The sequence below is a fragment of the Camelus dromedarius genome, chromosome 22 (assembly GCF_036321535.1).
Source record: "Camelus dromedarius isolate mCamDro1 chromosome 22, mCamDro1.pat, whole genome shotgun sequence".
NCBI lineage: Eukaryota > Metazoa > Chordata > Mammalia > Artiodactyla > Camelidae > Camelus > Camelus dromedarius.
The window spans coordinates 17,146,335-17,165,945 of record NC_087457.1 but is presented as its reverse complement, the minus strand read 5'-3'; positions in this window follow the sequence as shown (position 1 = coordinate 17,165,945).

The window sequence follows — 19,611 nt, the reverse complement described above, 5'->3', positions numbered from 1 at the left end:
TCACAAGCGTTTAGACCTGTGAGCTTCTTCCCAGGAAGGAGAGAGCACTTCTGCTGGGGCACACCAAAAACAGTACACACTAAAACAATCTTTAGGGAGCATGTTATTTTAAGACAACACTTCGCAGGTAAATGGAATTATGTTTCTTTCTTTCTTTCTTTTTCTCAGAGTGTGTTCAAAACCGTTTGCAGAAGCACGTTGCGTGTGTGTCTTGAGTTGGTAAAAGTATCAGAACAGGGAGCATCTTAACAGTACTAGGCACTGGCTCCTTCTTGGGGTAACTTCTGTGTAACAAACACAGGCCCACCTGCCGCTAGAGAATAAAACTCAGTGTCTCATCAAATCAGGGGAGGTTATTTCAAATAGTTTTTTTTTTTTTTGGATGAAAAAATGTTTATCAGCACTTTTCCTTGAAAGAATTGTAATTCTGTTTTAGTAGGAGAAAATAGAAAAATAGCCTGGCTTCAGTGCTAGTATCAGAAAACATGCCTTTCATTTTACCTTGAGGTAAGATTTTTTTCTGTGTACTCTTGGGAGTCTGTATATATAAATACAGTTATTTTCTCTGATATTATGTGGCCATCATTCTTTTCATGTCTCTGGTCTCATTCATAATTATACAATTTTTTATTACTAACGTTTAATAGCAACCACCCATTAAAACTATTGCAGTACCTAAGTATATTATAAATTTATCTGACATGTTACTGCTTCTGGATTAGAAGATGGAAAATAATTACAATTCTTGTTCCTGTTGTAATGCTATTATGATGATGATTTAGTATTTCCCCCGTTTATGTAATTTGGTGCTTTTCTTCATTTGTATGTTTATTTGCTGGACAGGATATTTGCCTACTTAGAGTTAAAAGGAATAAACTCTCAGAGCTGTCTGTTTGGGAAATCCTTCTACAATGCCCTGTTAATCTGTTTAGCTCCCAGAAGGTTCTGAGCAGATCAAGTGAATTTCCTGGCCACTCCCAGGAGTCGGACCAACTTTTGTCTACCTTAATGAGGGTTCCTCCGCTTGCTAGCCCCAAGTGAATTAGTGACCCAGAATCTTGGAAGGGGAGTCCAGGCAACACTGCATTCATTTCTAAATTTTTAATCTTACAATTTGGTAGGTGCTGTCTAAGGTAGCTCCCGCAGTGTGAGGGCAAGCTCAGGTCTGCATAACCCAAAGCTGGCAATATTTTAGGGAAATACAGGTTTTTCTTTTTCAAAGTGCAGTTATTTGGATTCCTGTGTCATTCATTTCAAATGCCTCCGCAGCACTTTGTGGATACGTAGGAATGAGACAGATGCTGCTTCAACCAGTAAACCAGTCAAGCAGCAGGTTCTCTGTATCATTGATTTATTTCTATTGACAGTTTGACAGCATGTGACTTTTTATACAAAGTTATTCATTAGATGGTGTTCTGACCTTTTCTGAGCAGTGTCCTCTGGATGTCCACAGTTGAAAATCCTCAACCAAATGTTAAAACCTAAGCAGAAAGTGTGGAGCAGGGCCCTGCTTACGAGCTCCATCCTCAGTCATTTTGTCAGTACGTGTGCATTGAGCACTTACTATGAGCCAAACGCTCAGATACACGGCTGAGTAAGGACCTTGCCCTTACAGTGCATGTTCGTCTTTTACAATCTGTGAGCGCAGCAGTCTCTGAAAGGCCATCTATCCCCAAAGCTGTTCCTGAAATTAAAAGGAAAAAGAGTCACTTTAGGATTTAACCTGTGTTCTCTTGGTCTTGGTCTTTTCCTGAGCACACAATGGGCTTTAAGAAGAGGGAACAAGATAATAATTCAGAGAGCAAATGACTTTCTAACATAGGATGTGGGCTGGTACTTGCCAGATAAATGAAACCATGAAGTGAAGTTGTGCAGTTGGTGGACGGGGGCAGGTGACTTGTGGGCATTAGGATTCCAAAGTATCACAAGGTCATGAGCTCTGAGTGTCATTCCAGCACTTTTCTCCATGATTAAAAAAAAAAACAAACCCATACAGATTGATACTGTGCAGCTATTGAAAAATGAGCTGTCCTTCGAAAAACACATTTGTCTCCATGAATGAAGGAAGGGCTCCTGAACATGTTTTGAGAAGGTGACAGGCTTAGCCCTTGTGGTTTCAAGCATTGTTTCAAAAAGACAAGACCGCAAATGCTGCAGCCTTGGCATTTGCAGTGCCTTCCAGTTCCACCTGCAGCCCCTGCAGCCCTGGATTCCCCTTTGTCCACATCTAGCTGTCCTTTAGTCTGCAAATGTCTGGTTGCTTTACTGTGCCGGGCCGCGGTTGTATGATACAGATGCAGTGATGAGTAAGTCAGGTCCCCCACCTTGTAGGGCCTCCTCCAGCTGTTACCTTTGTGACAGGTGCCAGGGGAGCACCTCTGTGTGTCTGAATCACACGTGTCTCGTTGTGGGAGATAACTGAGTGGAAGTCTTCCTTAGACCTCATCGTCATTCCTGGGATGGAGCGGATTCATGAATGCTGGAAACACTCGTAGGTCAGAGAAATAAGCCAGATCGAGAATTGGTGGTTGGGATGTGGGAAGAGAAAATAAGGGAGTCCTCTGGGTGCTTTTCCCACCATCCGCCTCACAGGTTCCTCCTTTGTTAGGAGGAGTCAGTCATATGAATGATGCAGGCTGTCATTCGTGGGGCCCTGGGTCCCTTTGGGCCTCCTTTCCCTGTCTGCGGCCAAGTGTGGAAGGGCCTGTGTTCTCAACAGTGGCCGGAGGACTCCTTGTCTGTTGTGCATGGCAGGCCCCCTTGCTTTCCTGCTTTTCTGTTGGTGAGACCCCCTCCACCACGGGCAGTGCTCGGGGGTCAGTGTCAGTGCTCTGTGGGGCTGGTTTGCTGGAGGGCTGCGGGTCTGCTCCACAGACCCAGGACAGATCGGATTGGAGAAAGCAGGAGCCCTCAGTGAGCCTTTCTAACTGGGGTTTGTACCCAGTTTACCAAAGGAGTTCTGGATTTGGAAGTGGTCCAGAAAACTTGTCCACCTGTTTATAAAAGTGATGCCAATCATTGTGTTTATTTCCCTCAGCAGGAAACCCCCCAGAGAGGAAGGGAGGTGAGGGGCAGGATACAGTCGATACCCTGGTCCCCCCTCCAAGCCACCAGCATGGACCAAGGAAGGTCCAGTATTAAGACCTTTACTCTGTTTAGTGGCCATTAAGGAGTTAGCTCTGGATGATGGTGTATTTGTGCTTATTTTCCTGGTTAGATTGTGGGCTCTCGGATTGAAGGTTACACTCCGTGAGTCTCCAGCAGCACCTTGTAGAGAGTTTTACATAAACCATGACGTACTGCACTTTTTTCCCCAAAGTGAATCACCTTAGTGCCTTGTCTAGTTAGGATCGGGGCTTTCCTGGGTCGGAGGGCAGGGTTGTGTGCCGTCACTGGGCAGGGGTGAAGTTGTGCCACACTTTGAGGAGGTGAGAGGTTCTCTGAAGTGCTGCACTGCTTCCTCTGGTGGGGGGTTTTGTCTTTTCATTCCCCCATTCTCTTCTATTGTTGAAGATGGAAATTCGAGGAGGGAGAGATGATGGGGAAAAATCTGGAGAGAAAGCGAAGAGAGCGGGCAGCTGTCTGCGACTTGGCTGATTTCATTCACAACTCTCAGTCTGATTAGGAGAATGTGACCTTTCCCTGCAAAATCATTATCAAGATTCTCTGGTTGATCAACTGAGAGAAGAGAGGCAGGGAGAAATGCTTTACTCTTTTGCAGTATGGTAGACATGTGTCGTTTTTGATTTGTCATTTTTGACCTTACATCTCCCTAATCACCCTCTTTGCTCAGAGCCCCGTTCCTTCTCCAACAGAGAGTAGCAGACAGTGTGATTTCCCAGCCATGAAGGCTCCACGCTGTGGGGAATTCCCTTACAAGGAAGAAGCAATCCGTTAACTAAGGATGCTTTTCCACTCTGAGATTGGTTAGGTTTCTTTGGAAAAGAGATGATTGAAATGAGTGGTAAAGGAATGAACTGTGTGTAGGGAAGCAGTGGGTACCTGTGCACAGAGTGGAGAAAGGTTGAAAACATGTGAGAGAGAGGTATGATTGATAGTGAAAGGTTAAGAAGTTGTCAGGAAAGTTATTCAGAGCCAGGTGGAGGGATTTTTTCTGCCAGTTCATTAAGATTTCTTTCTGCGATAGTTCTCTGTACCTTTTTCTTTTTAACCTTAAAATGGTAGTTAGTACATGCAATATTTTAATTCAAGTTAATACTGAGAAAAAAATAACTAAGTGTTTTACTAGATTTATTGTACCGAGTATAGAGACCCCCCCCAAAGGGGGATGCAGCCATGTGGAGAGAGAAATGGTGGTTGAATTGCAGATTCAGACATGGCAGTCGCTAACTTCCTCAGGAGAGGGAAAAAGAACAAGCCACAATCAACTGGCAAAACTTAATAGAATGTGAGTTAATCAAGGTCAGGGACTGGCCTTGGGACTGAAGTGTTTAATAAAGAAAGTATGGTCGATGACCAGTGGACTCAGTCTCGTTGTGAAGGTCTCTGGGCCTCAGGAGACAATTGCGCTACAAGATTATTTTCAGCAAAATGTCAGATGAGCAACTCATGGATAAGTGATGGAAGTATTCAGAGGAGATGGAGCTCCTTTCCACCTGGAATTGTCAGAATAAGCTTTTTTGAGGGTGATTGGGTTGGTGGTGGACCATCCATGATGAGGGATGTCAAAGAAAAACCAGAGCTGGACAGTAAAGTAGTAAAAAGAGGTTTTGCTCAGGACATCTGCAGTAGGGAAAAGAGACACCAGTATAGAAGTGGACTCAATTCTGAATACAGCATGGGCAAGTGGCCAGTGTGGATTTATAGCCAAGTAAGTAGCAGGATTGGGGAAGGGCGGGCAGTGGGTGGAAAATTACTAAGAGGAATCATGGTGGCTGGGGGATTCTGGCTAAACTGACTGAAAAAGGAATCTTGTTGAAGGCAATCCACGGTGATCAGACATCACTCAGGATGGGGGTCAGGGGATGGAGGATATGAAATGGATCAGAAATCAAGGGGAGAAGGGCTCTAGTCAAACTGACTTAGAAAGGTCCTTGTTAAAAGTGGATTTTACAAAGAACTGCACGAATGGACCTAGAAGGAGCTTCAGGAGCCTTGACTGAAGTTTGGTCAAGCAAAGACTCTTTGTCAGTGATGCAGAGGGAGGAACTGACATGAATGGCGAGGCATGTGAGATACCTACTGTGGTCCTGAGCACTGCAGATACAACAGTTGGGGAAGGAAGCTCTGTTACACCCCCATTTTATGATAAGGAAACACAAGCTCAGAGAACAAATACGTGACCTAGACTTCCTCATCCATGACTACGGTAAAAGTCAGCTGGATTTTAAACCCAGGGCGTTTTCCAAACCTCCTTGCCTTCATGCCGTTCTGGGTGGAGATGGTCTGGAACAGGAAAGCAAACTTTTTTGCACCGGGCTGGAAACCAGATCACTTTGGTGAGGGCGCAGAATCGTTGAGGGAAAAACTAGCTGGCGAGTTTGGAAAGGTGGGCTGGGAGCTGGTTGGTTGTAGTGGGCAAAAGCAGAGACCATGTCTTAGACAAAAAAGGGGCCAGTGAAGGAGTTGTAGGCAGAGAGGGGATCGGCTGTGCTGTTTGAGATCTCTTCGGAGAGAAGAGCTTTGCAGGGGATGGTTTTGTAGACATAGCCAAAAGATTTCTTTACCTGGCTGCATTTTAAACTTGATGACTTTTTGTCTCTACCTGTGTCTGAAAATCAATTATTAGTATGGTTGGTCTCTATTTAAATCTTTTAAGTTCTCAGTCGGTACAGGAGCCTAGGCTTTCTGCTTGCTTGTTATAAACGTGAATTCTCATCGTTTGGTTGTGTTGCATGGCCTTCATCCTGGATGTATTAATGAAGTGGTGTGATATGACCCAGGGCTCCCATCTGTTTAATTTTGCTAATTTGCTCCGTTTTCAGATGAGTTGCCTTTGCTGCAGGAGCAGCAGCAGAGCATGGATACTGCTGAAAGGGACATTTCGGTACCACCTGGAGTGCCACCTCAGGGACCGCCCCCTCCACCCCCTAGATCATTTTCTTACCATCTTTCTGCCATTTCGGAAGGCTGCCATGTTGTTTGCAATTGAAATATAGTTTTTAAATGTGCCTCCCATTGTGCTTTTATAGAAAGAGAGCCTCTTCTTCTGGAAAATAAAATCCCATTGATTGAACCAAGAGCCCTTCGGAAGGGCTTTAATTACCGCATAAACTGCAAACTTCGGAACGGATCGGGCACAGTGGTAACAAGCTATTAGGCTGCTTCCTGGGCTCCTTTAAAGACGATGTTAAAGCCTCTCGGGTGTAAGAGGCCAGGGGTGAGAGGAGGAGGTGGGCAGAAATGGGAGGCGCTACCTTTCTTCAGGCTCTGAGCTTTGCATTAAAAAAAAAATCTCTCTTCCCCTCTGATTTGTATTTCTTGGGAAGTCTCTGATGACTCACTGCTCTAAACCCTCTGTGATTCCAACTCTGTCATGGATTATAGGAAAGTGGGGAGGTGGTCTAAATTGTGTCGACTAGAACTTACCTGAAAAATGGGTGACTTGGAAAAAGGAAATACTCTTGATGTGGTCTTTCAATATGGTAATCTTTGAAACTATCATTTTTTTTTTTATTCTGAAGAAGGAAAAGAAGTGGAAAAAAGGGAAAAAAGGCAAGAACTTTCCTTCTCTGGCAGAACACCCACTAAAATGTTTCCTTTACATTCATTTTCTTCACTGGTTGGCTTTTGGGCAAATTACTACCATTTGAGTGTGGGTTTGGGAGCTGCTGGAAGATTTTGTAAGTCAGTTTTTAGGACATTTAACTTGGTCTCTTTCCCTGGGAAAATAACTGATTAAACACTGAGATGACGGGATGGAATTGAATTCCATGCCCCAGTGATTCATTCAGAATGGTGTCTTCCTCCTAACGGGCTTTTGATAGGAAATTACACGTGTGTCATTTCTGGTGGTAGGTTTCAGATTCTAAAACGTAAGTGGCAGTCACACATGGTTTCCTGGTTTATAATATTTTAGCACTTAATATGTGTCAAGCACCACTCTCAGACTCATTTAATCCTCCCAACAACCCTGTGAGGTTTGGAACTATCATTAACCCTGTCTGGCAAATGACTTTTAGAGACGCCAGGCGGAGAGATCAGGCTGCGTGGCCCCAGTGTCACCTTATTCTCACTTAGAGCTTGGACGACATTCGTCCTATTTAACATCACCTTGGATATCCATTGACAGTTGCTGATTGTTATTCTTCTCTCCCCAAAGACACATCATCTCTCTCTCTGCCCCGCCATCCATCCATCCATCCATCCATCCATCCATCCATCCATCCATGTAGCTAAATACCTACCTACTTACCTACTTAGCAGATATTTATTGAACAGTGTTCTGGGAATAAGATTAGGCATTAAGACCCGATCCCTACTTTTGAGACAATCCCAATCTTGTACAGAAGCTAATACGGTGCTGAGGATGGAACTTCTGACCCAGGCCTGGGAGGGCTCGCTCATCCCTTCGCTATTTTAGCAAAGTATAGAGCTGGTAGATGCCAAGCACTGTAGACAAGTAGGCGATGCTCCCTGTCCTTGGTAGTTACAGTCTAGTTAGGGGAGACGGACAAGTAGACAACACATTGCAGTTTGAGGTAATTGCTAGGGTGATGCCAAGTCAGCTGGGGTGCAGCATTTGTAAATGTACAAGGCGCAGATCCAAGAGAGGAGCTGCACTGTGACTGGGTGCATCTGGATGCTAGAGTGGACATGGAGACGAGGTCGGAGGTGAGGCTGGAGAGGTCCCAGCAGGGGCTGGGAGTCAGTGGCTTTGTCTACTCTCTTAGGGACCTTAGACCCTCTCAGGACAATGAGAACCGTACTTTGTGCCCAGCACTAAAGTCTCAGGTCACTTCAGTGGAAAAGTAGAAAAGCAGAGCTGGAGTGTAACCTGAAATTAAGCAGCGATAGGTTCTTGCAAATTTCAGAAGATTGGAAATCACTGCTCTTATTTATAGCTTCTCGCTATTTTCTTACCAGAGACAGACTGTAGAGGAGTCTGGATCCTGTGTCTATTTCTGGGATATTGGTTCAGCCATAAGGATGTTGTTGGAAAGGGAAGGAAAAGGAGGGGGTTAAAAATCAATGTGCATCAGATTAATTTCTGACTCTTCTATCGAGAGAATGATCATGTTTCAAGGTCATAATGTGGAGCGATGAGACTGAATTTATGGGTGGATCTTTGACATTTCTCGCTAAGCAAGTCATGAGAACATTATGAAGCTACCAGATTTTATACTTTTCAGAATTAAAAGGAATGGAGTGGAATTGGATAATGGATTGTGGAACCTCTTATTCTTGGATCATTGGTTTCGATAGATCCCAATTTGGCAGTAAAATTGAAAAGTTATTTCAATTTTATGTCTGCTCAGTGGCTGAAATGAAGTGGGTTAATTGACGTGGTTCTGCTTTTTGGGGAGGAATGCCCTCGTCACAGAAATCCCTAAAGCTAACCAGCCTTCTTGTTACCTCCCCAGACGTTTCTCTAGGATAAGTGGTCAGGGAGAGAGGCACCCCTTGCACAGACTGCCTTCTGCCTCCGTCCAAATGGACAGTGGACCAAGAGTACTATTGAGAAGCAGGAGTCTAATTTCAGTTTATTATATAATTCAGTGGATCAGAAAGTACTCTGTCCTCAACCAAAAATAGATGATGGGGAAATTGTAGCCTGGGTATCTGGAAGTAAGTGCTGGAGAAAGATGTGGGAAGGTGTGGAGACCTGGGTTCCTGGCATGCATCCCTGAAGCCTTTTATCTTCAGCCTTGGGGCTCCACCTCCATAGTAAGTATGGACCGAGCTACTGTGAGAGGTATTCATACAACTTAATACACACCGTCCCTGATGTAAAGCGTGCAGCTGGACTTCAGTCATTGTGAATGAATGAATGAACAAATGATGTCATCAGCATATGTAACGGTTTGGCTGTACTATGTATAGCAAAGCTACTGTAGGAATGAGTTGTCTTGGCAGATACCATGTGCATTACAGAAAGGAGAGTCTGAGGTATCAGATAGTTACAGACCGATTAGAGAAATTCAGGACGAAGACATTTCTGTGCATTTAGTTCATTTTTATTTATTTTTTCCTACCACCCTCCCTAAGCCAGCCTTCATCCTTTTCAAGCTCTACAGGTCACTGAAAAAAATTTTTTTCATGTTATTTTTTGGACAAATTTACTAGAAGGAATCCATCCAGCACTGAATCTTTCCTTACTCACTGAAGTCAGCATCGCTGTGTTCTGATTCCTTTCTGAGCCATTGTTTTGTTCACTGGCTGATTCCATCAAATCCCTGTCCAGTCTTGTTGAGCTCCTAGGCTGCAGTCTTTCTCATTCTTTTAACACTGTCCCAAACAGACTTTATCCCTTCAGTCAAAGATCATTAGTGAATTTTTGCATTGCCATGACCTCATCTTAAAGTAGGTATTTCATTCAATTACAGTATATATGCGTCTGAAATCAGGACGATAGCAAAAGGTGATTAACAGGAACTGTGATTATTGGCAGAAATGTTCCATTGAACAAATTTAGAACTATCATTCTGTTTCTGAGGTAGGAAAGGTACCTTGACCTGCAGAGATGGGCAGACTGAGAGCTCCCCAAGCGTGGTTTCCCATGAATGTTACCAGGCTTAACCCAAGTTACACTTCATTACAAGGTGTGGAGTTAGAAACCCTCCGATCCTGACAGGTGGTGACAGGGCACGGCAGGGGAGGGGGCCGTGGGGACAGTGCCACAAGAAACATGGGCACCAGGGTCTTTGATTTTAACTTGAGTTTTTTAAGGTGTTTTCTACTAGAACACTTTGCTTTGAACTTTTTATGTGACTTCCTGAAGATTGTTCTGGAAGCTCACTAACCGCTCCTGCAGTGACAAGAGATGACAGACTACCAGGCAGAAATAGGAGATCAAAGACCTTTACTTTCTGTTTTTAAGTACCTGTTTCTTCATACATGCTATTGGCCAGAAAAATCGGGTGGGGAAAGCCGAATTCTACACACCTGGCAACCTTACTGTCATCATAATCTGTCATCATTATAAGCGCCATCGTTTTAGCAGCAGTTACATTAGTTTCCAGAGGGTGTAGGTATATGTATTTGGGGTTCCCCTCTTCGTTTCACTGTTAATTTGCTTAGTAAATCTTTTCCCACGAAAGACGGAGCAGAAGCAGACGCAAGTCAAGCTTTCAATGAATGACTTCGGTAACTTAATTTAGATGTTTTATGAAAAACTCTCAGAATGCGGTGATGGCATCCTGAAAAGAGCAAAGGAAACAGAAAAGCTGCTGACTGTCTTGCGGAAGAGAAGTAAGAATTTCATGAGATGGAAGAGTGAAGGGCCTACCATTCATTTTAGCAGAGAATAAAACCAGTGTCACTAGCAAAGAGGTACATACCAGACTAGGGTGTCCTGATTTTGAGGAACACTTCTCAATAGCAGAAAATAGAGTTGTTCTCAAGACATATGGTAGGTCTCTCACAATCTTTCAGAAATTAAAAAAAAATAGCAGTATAGAGATGAAAGAGGGAGGGAGAACAAAGATTGAAATGGACTGTCAGAACGTTGCATGCAAGAATGCATTGGGTGTTACTATTAAAAGAGGTCTAACTGTAATTACATTTCCTATCTATTTGGATTTGCTTGTCCTAAATTCTCTTCAGTTGTCAGTTTGGTAAATGTCTCCTAGCTAGGTGGTTTTTTTTTTTTTTTTTTCCTTCCTCCCTGTTACATTTCAGCACAGCATCATTCACCAGAATTGGGTAGGGTTGTACTGGCAGTGTTTTCTGTATCAGCAGGCCCCATAGATCATTGATGTTGGCAGATTTTCTCTTTCTATTTCCACCGTAAGAAAGCACCAACATTAGCCTAGTAGTTGACGAGCCATTAGATCAATATTCCAAGATCTAGAGTGTTCTGATATTGGCTTGCATTATTTATCCCACTTTAAAAAGTGACAAAATCATTCAACAAAGATGGAATGCAGATAAGTTTCCCTGAAGCCGTGAGTGTGATAAAGGCTGTGGACAAAGATTTCTGTCAAGTAACAATCTGGATGATTTTAGGGATTTCCAAGGTTCTGTCCAAGAGCTGCTAGCTTGTGATTTAGGACCCACACACAAGGGAATTTGGGCTGGGTTAATATAAAAATAATACAAAAATATGACTCGTAGCACTGGAGATACATGTCTTCAAAGCAAATGATGACTTAATGCTTGTGATCTGTAAGAATGTTGATGTGTTTGGTCAAATAACTATGTGTTTTCTCAAGGGAGGTAGGTTTGGGGAAAAAGTGCAATAATTAAACTGAACATAGCAACAAGGAAAACATAATTTAGCTGTTGGGATGACTCATTCAGTTGGCACCTTCAGGTAATGAGGTGCTCTGGATTAATTTTCCTGAGAGCAGAAACATATCCCTTTAAATGATTAAGCATTTTATCTTCATCAATCTTTGAAGAAAACATTTCCAGGGTACCTTATACATTCTCCCTTGTCAGTAAATATGCTTGACAATTTATAGGACTAGAGACATAGTTTTTTTTTTTTTTAAGGAGTTTAAATAAATATTTGGTAGTCTTGGAAAATGTTACATCATTGGTCTCTTGTGTTTTTATCTGTCATATATGAGGTTTGGGTTAGGTGATCATCAAGGCTCTTGCCATTTCTAATACTCAGTATAGGGTTCTTATGCTTTAAATTTTAGTGTTTAGTGTGCACAAGAATCACCGAGGAGACTTGTTAAAAAGGCAGATTCTCAGGCACCATCCTCGGAGGTTCTGCTTCAGTTGGTTTGGAGTGTGAGGCAAGAGAGCCTATATCATAATAAGCACCCACTGCCGTTCTGATGACCGCGTTTTGAGAACCACTGACGCTCTTTGCAGCCTGGTACAAGGGATGACACAGCCCTTCTTGGCCTCAGGGGTACAGCTGCTGCTCTGCCCTCAGTGGTGGTAAGTTGTGAGGGGCTGATCCGACCCAGATGGCTGTGCTGTGATAGTTCGCTTCTGATCCCACCCTCAGTGTTAACTGTCACTTCGTTAGTGTAGGTGCTGAGGGAAACCAGATAATCTAGCTTAAAATCAGGTGCCCTGTGTTTGTACCTATAATAATAAGTCATTAAGTTTTAATCTCAGGCCTGGGTAGGGGTCAGGGGAGGACTTCCCATTAACATTTCGTGGTGAGATTTGTGGTCAGGGCTGTCCATGAATTTCTCTTCTTAATTTCTTTATTTTTAAACACTTATTGATGTGTAATTCACATGCCATCAAATTTACCTTTTTTAAGGTATATACAATTCAATGATTTTTGAATGTAGACTCTGAACTTAGTTTTGTGCAGCTATCACATTATCTAATTTTTTTTAACGTTTCCATCACTTGAAAAAGAAGCCTTGTGCCTATTTGCAGTCCCTCTCATTCCCACCCCGAGACCCGTAACATCAATAATTCACTTCATACCTCTACAGATTTGCCTTTTCTAGACATTTCATATAAATAGGACCATACGGTATGTGGTCTTTCATATCAGCCTTCCACTTAGTATAATGTTTCCGAGGTTAATGTACGTTGTGGCACGCATCATCTGACCAAGAATATTCTGTTACGTGGGCATGCTACATTTTACTTATCCATTCGCCAGCTAATGGACATTTGGCACTGTTTCCACTTTTTTGCTCTTCTGGCTAATCCATGCAAGCTGTTTTAATTTCACGTGGGTGCTTACCTAGGAGTAGTTACCGGAGTCATATGGTAAGTCTCTGTTTCAAAGTGGGAGTTTCCAATTTTACAATTCCATCAGCACTGCATGAGGGTTCCAGTTTCTCCATATCCTTGCCAGCACTTGTTAATATTGGACACAAGTACTTTACTGGATAGATGATTTTCCAGTATTTTTTTTTCTTAGTTTGTGGTCTGTCTTTCCACTTTTTTCATAGTGTGTTTTGAAATGCATTATTTTTTTATTTGAATGAAGCCCAACTTTTTTCTTTTATCAATGTACTTATGGTATCATAACTAAGAAATCTTTGCCTCACCCAATATCTGTGTCTTGATGCTTACCTAAAATCTTGTAGGCTTTGGTAGGCAGTGACCAGGGACACCTACTACTTAGTGTCTTGTTTCAACAGATTAAGGATTAACATTCAAGTTTGTGGCCTGAACCTACTGCAGTGAAATCTTGCCAATAATCATCCTGAAGCCTTGAGAGTTGCACAGCCGTGCTGGACTCATCCGTCACCACGCCATGGCCATGTCCTTCTTAGCATCTTTTCCTCATCTGAGTCTCCACCATGAGCAGGTGGAGGATGTAGGTTTTTAATTCACCTTGTTGTACTAGGAGGGAGCACTGTGCCCTCCTTACTTTATTTTCAGAGCATTGGGTGCAGGACCCTTCCCTGAGGCTCCGCGACTGTAGGAACACAGCCTGCCTTTGACAGGTTTCAGCGTGAGATGTCATGACTGGAGCTCACTCCCAGGGTTTTGTCCTAAGAATATGCTGGTTGCAGCCTCTGCAGACAGAGACCAGGTGTCACTGAGCTGATACCTCTCCCTAGTCCTGTTGTCTGTCCTTCTTCCCTAAAATACTAAATGGTTTGCATTCTCTTTTTATTCTAGATGTTTCCCACTGAGTTCAGACTGGGAGAAATATTATCAAATCCCAGCTTCAAGAACCCCTGATTTCCACTTGGAGTTTTTGCCTCCTAGGCCTAGAAGGCATCTCTTGTTTACAGATAACACTGGACATTCATATACATCATAAACTTAAATATAATGCACATCTAGGAACAGTGTGTATTAAGTGTATTATTCCCCAAAGTACTCATAACACCTTACAGTTGAAAAAGTGAGCTATGATTGACCAGATGCTTTCCCAGACTTCATCACGCTGGAGCCCCACATCTGGGTGAGGAATTACTGCTCCTTTTTCCTGGGTGAAGAAAATGACTTGTCAGAAGTCATTTATTCCCAAATACAGGACTTCTAACACCAAATTGGATACCTTTCATGTAGCATCATGCTTCCTCTCCAGAGTAATAAAACGGAATTTTTGTAATTTTAAGAAAATTAGATCTGCCATGTTTTATTAGACCTCTGGCTAATCTATAAGCAGTCATTTACATTTTGAATGAAATCCATAGGTAATATGTTCACTTTTCAGGAGTTATTTCCTTCTCAAGCTTCTATTTCTTGCTACAATATGAAATGCGTACTTTCTTGTTAAGGGAATTCTGGGTGTTGGATTGTCCGTGGGTGGGTTTTGTAGGGGTAGCTAGAGTAGGGAGGTGCTGAGCATGGAACATCCTTTTGGCACTAAATGTATACTGTGCCCAACCTGGTTTGAATAGTTTTAGGCTGTTGGAGGTCCCAAGAAAATTCTTTGCCCACCCAGGGAGCAAAAGGCTCAAGAAAATCTCCATCTGATTTTAGCTTGGCCCCAGTTGCTGGATGCTTCATTCCTCTCTTCCCTAATTCCACGCCCATTTTCTTCATCCAGATTTTCTCCTTTTCCCAAGGCCATTCTTACTGGGGTCTCTTCCTTTCTGTTTTTCCGCCGGTGGCTTAGAACCCTGGTTCTCAACGTGGGGGCCCTTGAATGGTAACATCAGCTTGTTAGAAATTCAGGCCCCACGGAATCTGCTTAATCAGAAACTCCAGGCGGGTGGGTCCAGCAGTCTGTCTGTGACATACCTTTCAGGTGATTCTGACGCAGGCTCAAGTTTGGGAACCACTGGTGCGGTCGTTAAGAGTAAGGACTGTGGGGTCAGCTGCCAGGTTTCAGAACTTAGCTGGATCACGCGGTAGCCGCCGTTTACTGCCACCTGCTTACCTAAGTGATCTCCGGGGAAATCACTTTCTTCTCCGAGATTTTACTGTCTAGCTTGTAAACTTGCAGAATAAAGTGGTAATGACTTCTGTGGGAAGTTCTGAGGACTAAACAGAGAATGCCCATAAAGTGACGCGGGTGGGGTTTGGCACGGGGATGGCTTCCTTGAACGGGAGCTGTCCCGGTTGGCGCTGGCTCTGACCTCGTTACCGAGGCTGGGCTGGATACGGTGCCTCCATCACTTACCTCCCGTGCATGGCACTTCCCTGCTCATCTCTAAACCTGAACGTTTGCTGTGTGCTCCCTTTTCAATACTGAGAAAATGAGACTAATTTTCACACTAAAATCCGGAGATGAACTGTATTTTAAATGTTGCTTATTTCTTCCTTTTGTTTTCTGCCGCCAAGCCAGTTTCCTATCTGGGGCAGAATCTCTTTTGATAGTAATTTAATATTTCAAGCCTTGGTTTTAGAATGTTGTATAAGATGTGTTGAAAGTCTAAGCAAACATTATTTCCTACCTCAGTGTATTTACCACCTCAAAAGATTCCAGGTGTTTTATATGTGTATCTGTCTACAGACACAGAATCTATCTATAGATAGAGACTCAATACAGATGTGGATATGGATAGATTCTCTAACTTTATTTATGACTTTTCTTCTATTAGGTTATTTTTGTTTCAGTGTCTAAATCTATTCTTCATTAGAAATTCCATCTACATACCCTATACTTCCAACAAATCCATGATGAATCTTAGTTTATTGGATCTTTCCCAGAGCCTTCAAAGGAGCCAATTTTGGGGCTGTTTGTATGATTCCACCTAACTTGGCCTGCAGATTCGTAGTTGTCCTCAAGATCGTCTGGAACTCTGGTTGTGTGCCCTTTCATCCTGGTGATGTGTTTCACTTTTATTTGTCAGTTAGGCCTAGTACGTCCTTTGCATTTATCTTTCTCTGATTGAGCATGTTTGAACTGCTTACTTCAGAAAGAAATTTGTATCCAAATATCGTCTTCAGTAATATGTATCAGGATTTTGACTTATTCTCTCTTGTTCATCCAGATACTCATGTTTGGAAGTCCAACTGATTCTTGGCTGGCTTTCTGCCAATAATATATTAAAAGAGAAAAAACCCAACAACCAGAAAATCCTTAATTTTTTTTTTTTTTAGCATTCCTTTAACTCTTCAAAATGTTTTATGAATTTCATCTGACCTACCACCTTTTAGGGCAGCATTTCTTTAACAGTGCTTTGTTTTTGCCCAAAATAAAGGGTTCTGTGGTCAAGCTGGCATTGGAAAGGCTGCAGAGTTGTGCATAGTTACTCTCTGCCCCCCTTGGCCTTCCCCTGGAGTAGGTTAGTGATTCATAATTCATATTGGCCTTTTGAAAGACTCTAAGATGTACTGAGTAAAGAATCTGGATTAACTTTGACCTATTTTTTTCTCCCATATAAGTATCTGTCAGCATCCCATGAACTAACGCTGGCCAGGACCCCGCCGAGACCTTTGATTTGGGAGTCCCTTTATTCCCTTCTGGTCAGTCTTTGCGTTTGTGGATGGACTGCTCCTTTTGTCTTTACCTGGTTTCCAGTTAGATTTGCTGGGTCTTTGTATCTTTTGCATTCTCAATATTAATTTGAAAATTTGGTACTTGAAACTTTCTGCGACACACATTTGAAACTCTTCCTTTTCTCTTCCTGTCATGTGGTCTCTGAGTGATGTTTTGTTTTCATGTTTCTTTTGAGAGTTAGCCCTGGATTGGGTCAGATAACTTACGCAGAGCAGAAGTTTCAGGTCTTGTATTTGTGAATATTTGCTTTTTCAATTTTTGCTTTTCCCATACTTATTTTTTTTGCCAGATTTGTGTGACCCAAGTTGAACTTTTCCAATGATAATTTGCTTTGAACAATGGGAGAATTTTGCTTCATTACTTACCTTTCTTTTTAAATTTTTTAATTCTTTTAATGGAGGTACTGGGGATTGAACCCAGGACCTCATGCATGTTAAGCACACACTCTACCATTGAGCTATACCCTGCCCCTATTACTTCCCTTTCTATATTTTATATTGAAATGGTTATTTTCATACTTTTAACAGAATGTTACTTTGGTAGTCCTGGTGGTTATGAAGTTCTTAGCTGTTTTTTGCCATTTATGTAATAGTTCATGTAAGATTTTTTAAGCTTCATTGCTTGTGATAGGGAATGAGCAACTGAGCTAGTATGTGAACATTTATATTTCCTGGGGAAACTGCTTAGAAATTAACTTTTCCTTTATAAAATTTGTGACAGAACTTTATATTGCCTCTCAATACTTTATACTTTCTTTGCTCTGCATCTTTCTTGAAAGCGCTTCTCAAAGGTCACTTTCTCGATGACACCCACTCCCACCACTACATAAAAAACTGCAGACGGCCTCCCCCGAACTACCTGTTCCCCTCCGTACTTGTACTTCATTTTTGTCTTTTGCGCTGATCAGTATGTAATAAATATGCATTTTATTTATTCATTATGTTTGCTCTCCCTTAGTAGAAGGCAGACTCCCTGAGGGCAAGTGTTTTCATCTGTTTGGTCACTCACTGCCTTACCTCTGCTGTCTCAGACAGTGTGACGCATTATGGGTGCTTGATACATTTTAGATGAACAAGTTTAATCCCAGGCAGTGTAGAAAACACATTCCACCAAATTCAATATCTATTCGTGATACATCAACAAACTATGGTTAGATGGTATAAAGCTTCAGTGGACATGATGGTCAATGGTGAAACATTGAAAGTGTTCCTTTTTAATATTGGAAACAAGGTGAGACACCCTTACCCAACAAGATAAGATAATCCTTCTTTGCAGCATCATATGGGAAGTTCTAACTAATATAATACAGGGAGAAAAAAAAGAATTCTTAGCATTGGAGAAGAAACCGCTATCACCAGTCACTGAAGATATTTTGTCCCTGTAGAAAAACCAATAGAATGAATAAAAGAGGTTAGCAGGTAGGCTGCAGACAAAATCAATATACAAAATCAATTGCATTTCTGTACTCTGCTACAACTATTTAGAAAAGACAATGAGATACCATGTATAGTATTATCATAAATATAAAGTACTCTGGGATAACTCTAATAAAAACAGGCAACACTTATATAGAGAAGATTATAAAACAAAAACACTTAAGAAATCTAAAGGGATGGAGAAATAAATCATATTTATAATAGAAAATTTCAGTCTACAAAAGATGTGATTCTTCCCAAATTGTCTGAGATTGTATGAAACTAAAATAAAATCCTCCCCGCCCCCTACCATGGAACACACAAGCTGATTCTTAACTGCGAATGGAAGAGTGGATGGGGATTCTTGACCTACTAGATATTAAGACGCTCTGTTACAAAGCTATGGCAATTAAGACAGCATGGTACTGAGCAGAAATAGAAAGACAGATGATGGGAAGTGAAGAGAGAACCCAGAGCAAAGTTGTACATTTTATGGAAACTTTTAGTAAAGACCTAGTCCTGAGATACATGGAGAAAAGGAATTGTCCATAAATGATACTGTGACAATTGGTAATATATTTGGGAAAGACAGATACCATCTCAAATTGTGCTTGAAAAAATCAATTCAGATTATGTAAGGCAAAGGTAAAAACTGTTACAAAAATAATACAGAAAAGTATTTTTTAAGACCCTCAGATAGAGAAGAATTTTTAAAACATAACACAATAAGCATCGGCCATGAAGGGAAAGAGTTAATTTCACTGTACTAACACATTATTCATCAAAAGACTGGCGTGAACAAAACCTACAACCTGGGAGGAGATATTTATGGCATATATTACTGAAGAAGAGATGTGTCCAGAATCAATAAAGAACAAGTCCACAGTAAAAAGACCAACAACCCCAAACACAATGGGCAAAGGACTCGAACCAGCACCTTGCAAAACAGAAAGCACTGCTCTGTACACAAACATTGTCCCAAAGCCAGTCGCTGGCTTTGATATTGCACCATAAATAGGTAAGATGTAACTACTGGAGGAAACTGGGTGAAGGGTACACAGGACCTCTCTGTTCTATTTTTGCAGCTTCCTTTTTATCTATACTTCTTTTTCAAAATTAAAAAACAATTTAGGATCTATTTTTTGTAGATGAAACACGATTCAGCCTTGAAAGCAATGAATTACTGATAAAAACCAAGAGGGCTACATCTCAAACATCATACCAGTGAAAAAAGAAATTTGCACGAAAAAGATACAGTATAAAGCTCAGAACACACAACCTAAATCATATATTATTTAAAGATACAACTGTGAAAAACTACCCAGAAAAGCAAGTGAAGAGCATTATCTTCAATTTTATTTCTTATCCCAAAGGACAAAGGGAGGTTATGTGAACAGGAAAAGGGACTCGGGGATCCTCAAAGGTGACTGTAATGTTCTTTTCCTTAAATTTTTATTAAGCACTGTCTTATAACTTTTTAAAGAAGTCTTAAAAATGTATAAACCTGATCTTTAGTTTAACATTTAATAATTGCCTTTATTGAAAAAAATAAAAAGAGGTGAAAGTTAAATAAAATTCGGCAACATTAAACATCTTTGATAGAGCATGTAATTACAGAGCATCTGAGAAAAGATTGGGTTGTAGTTTAAATTCTGGTCTGACTCTGATTTTGGGTAAGTTGGTTTTGGTCAGTGGTCCCTGGACCAGCAGCATCACTACCGCTTGGATATTTGAGAGAAA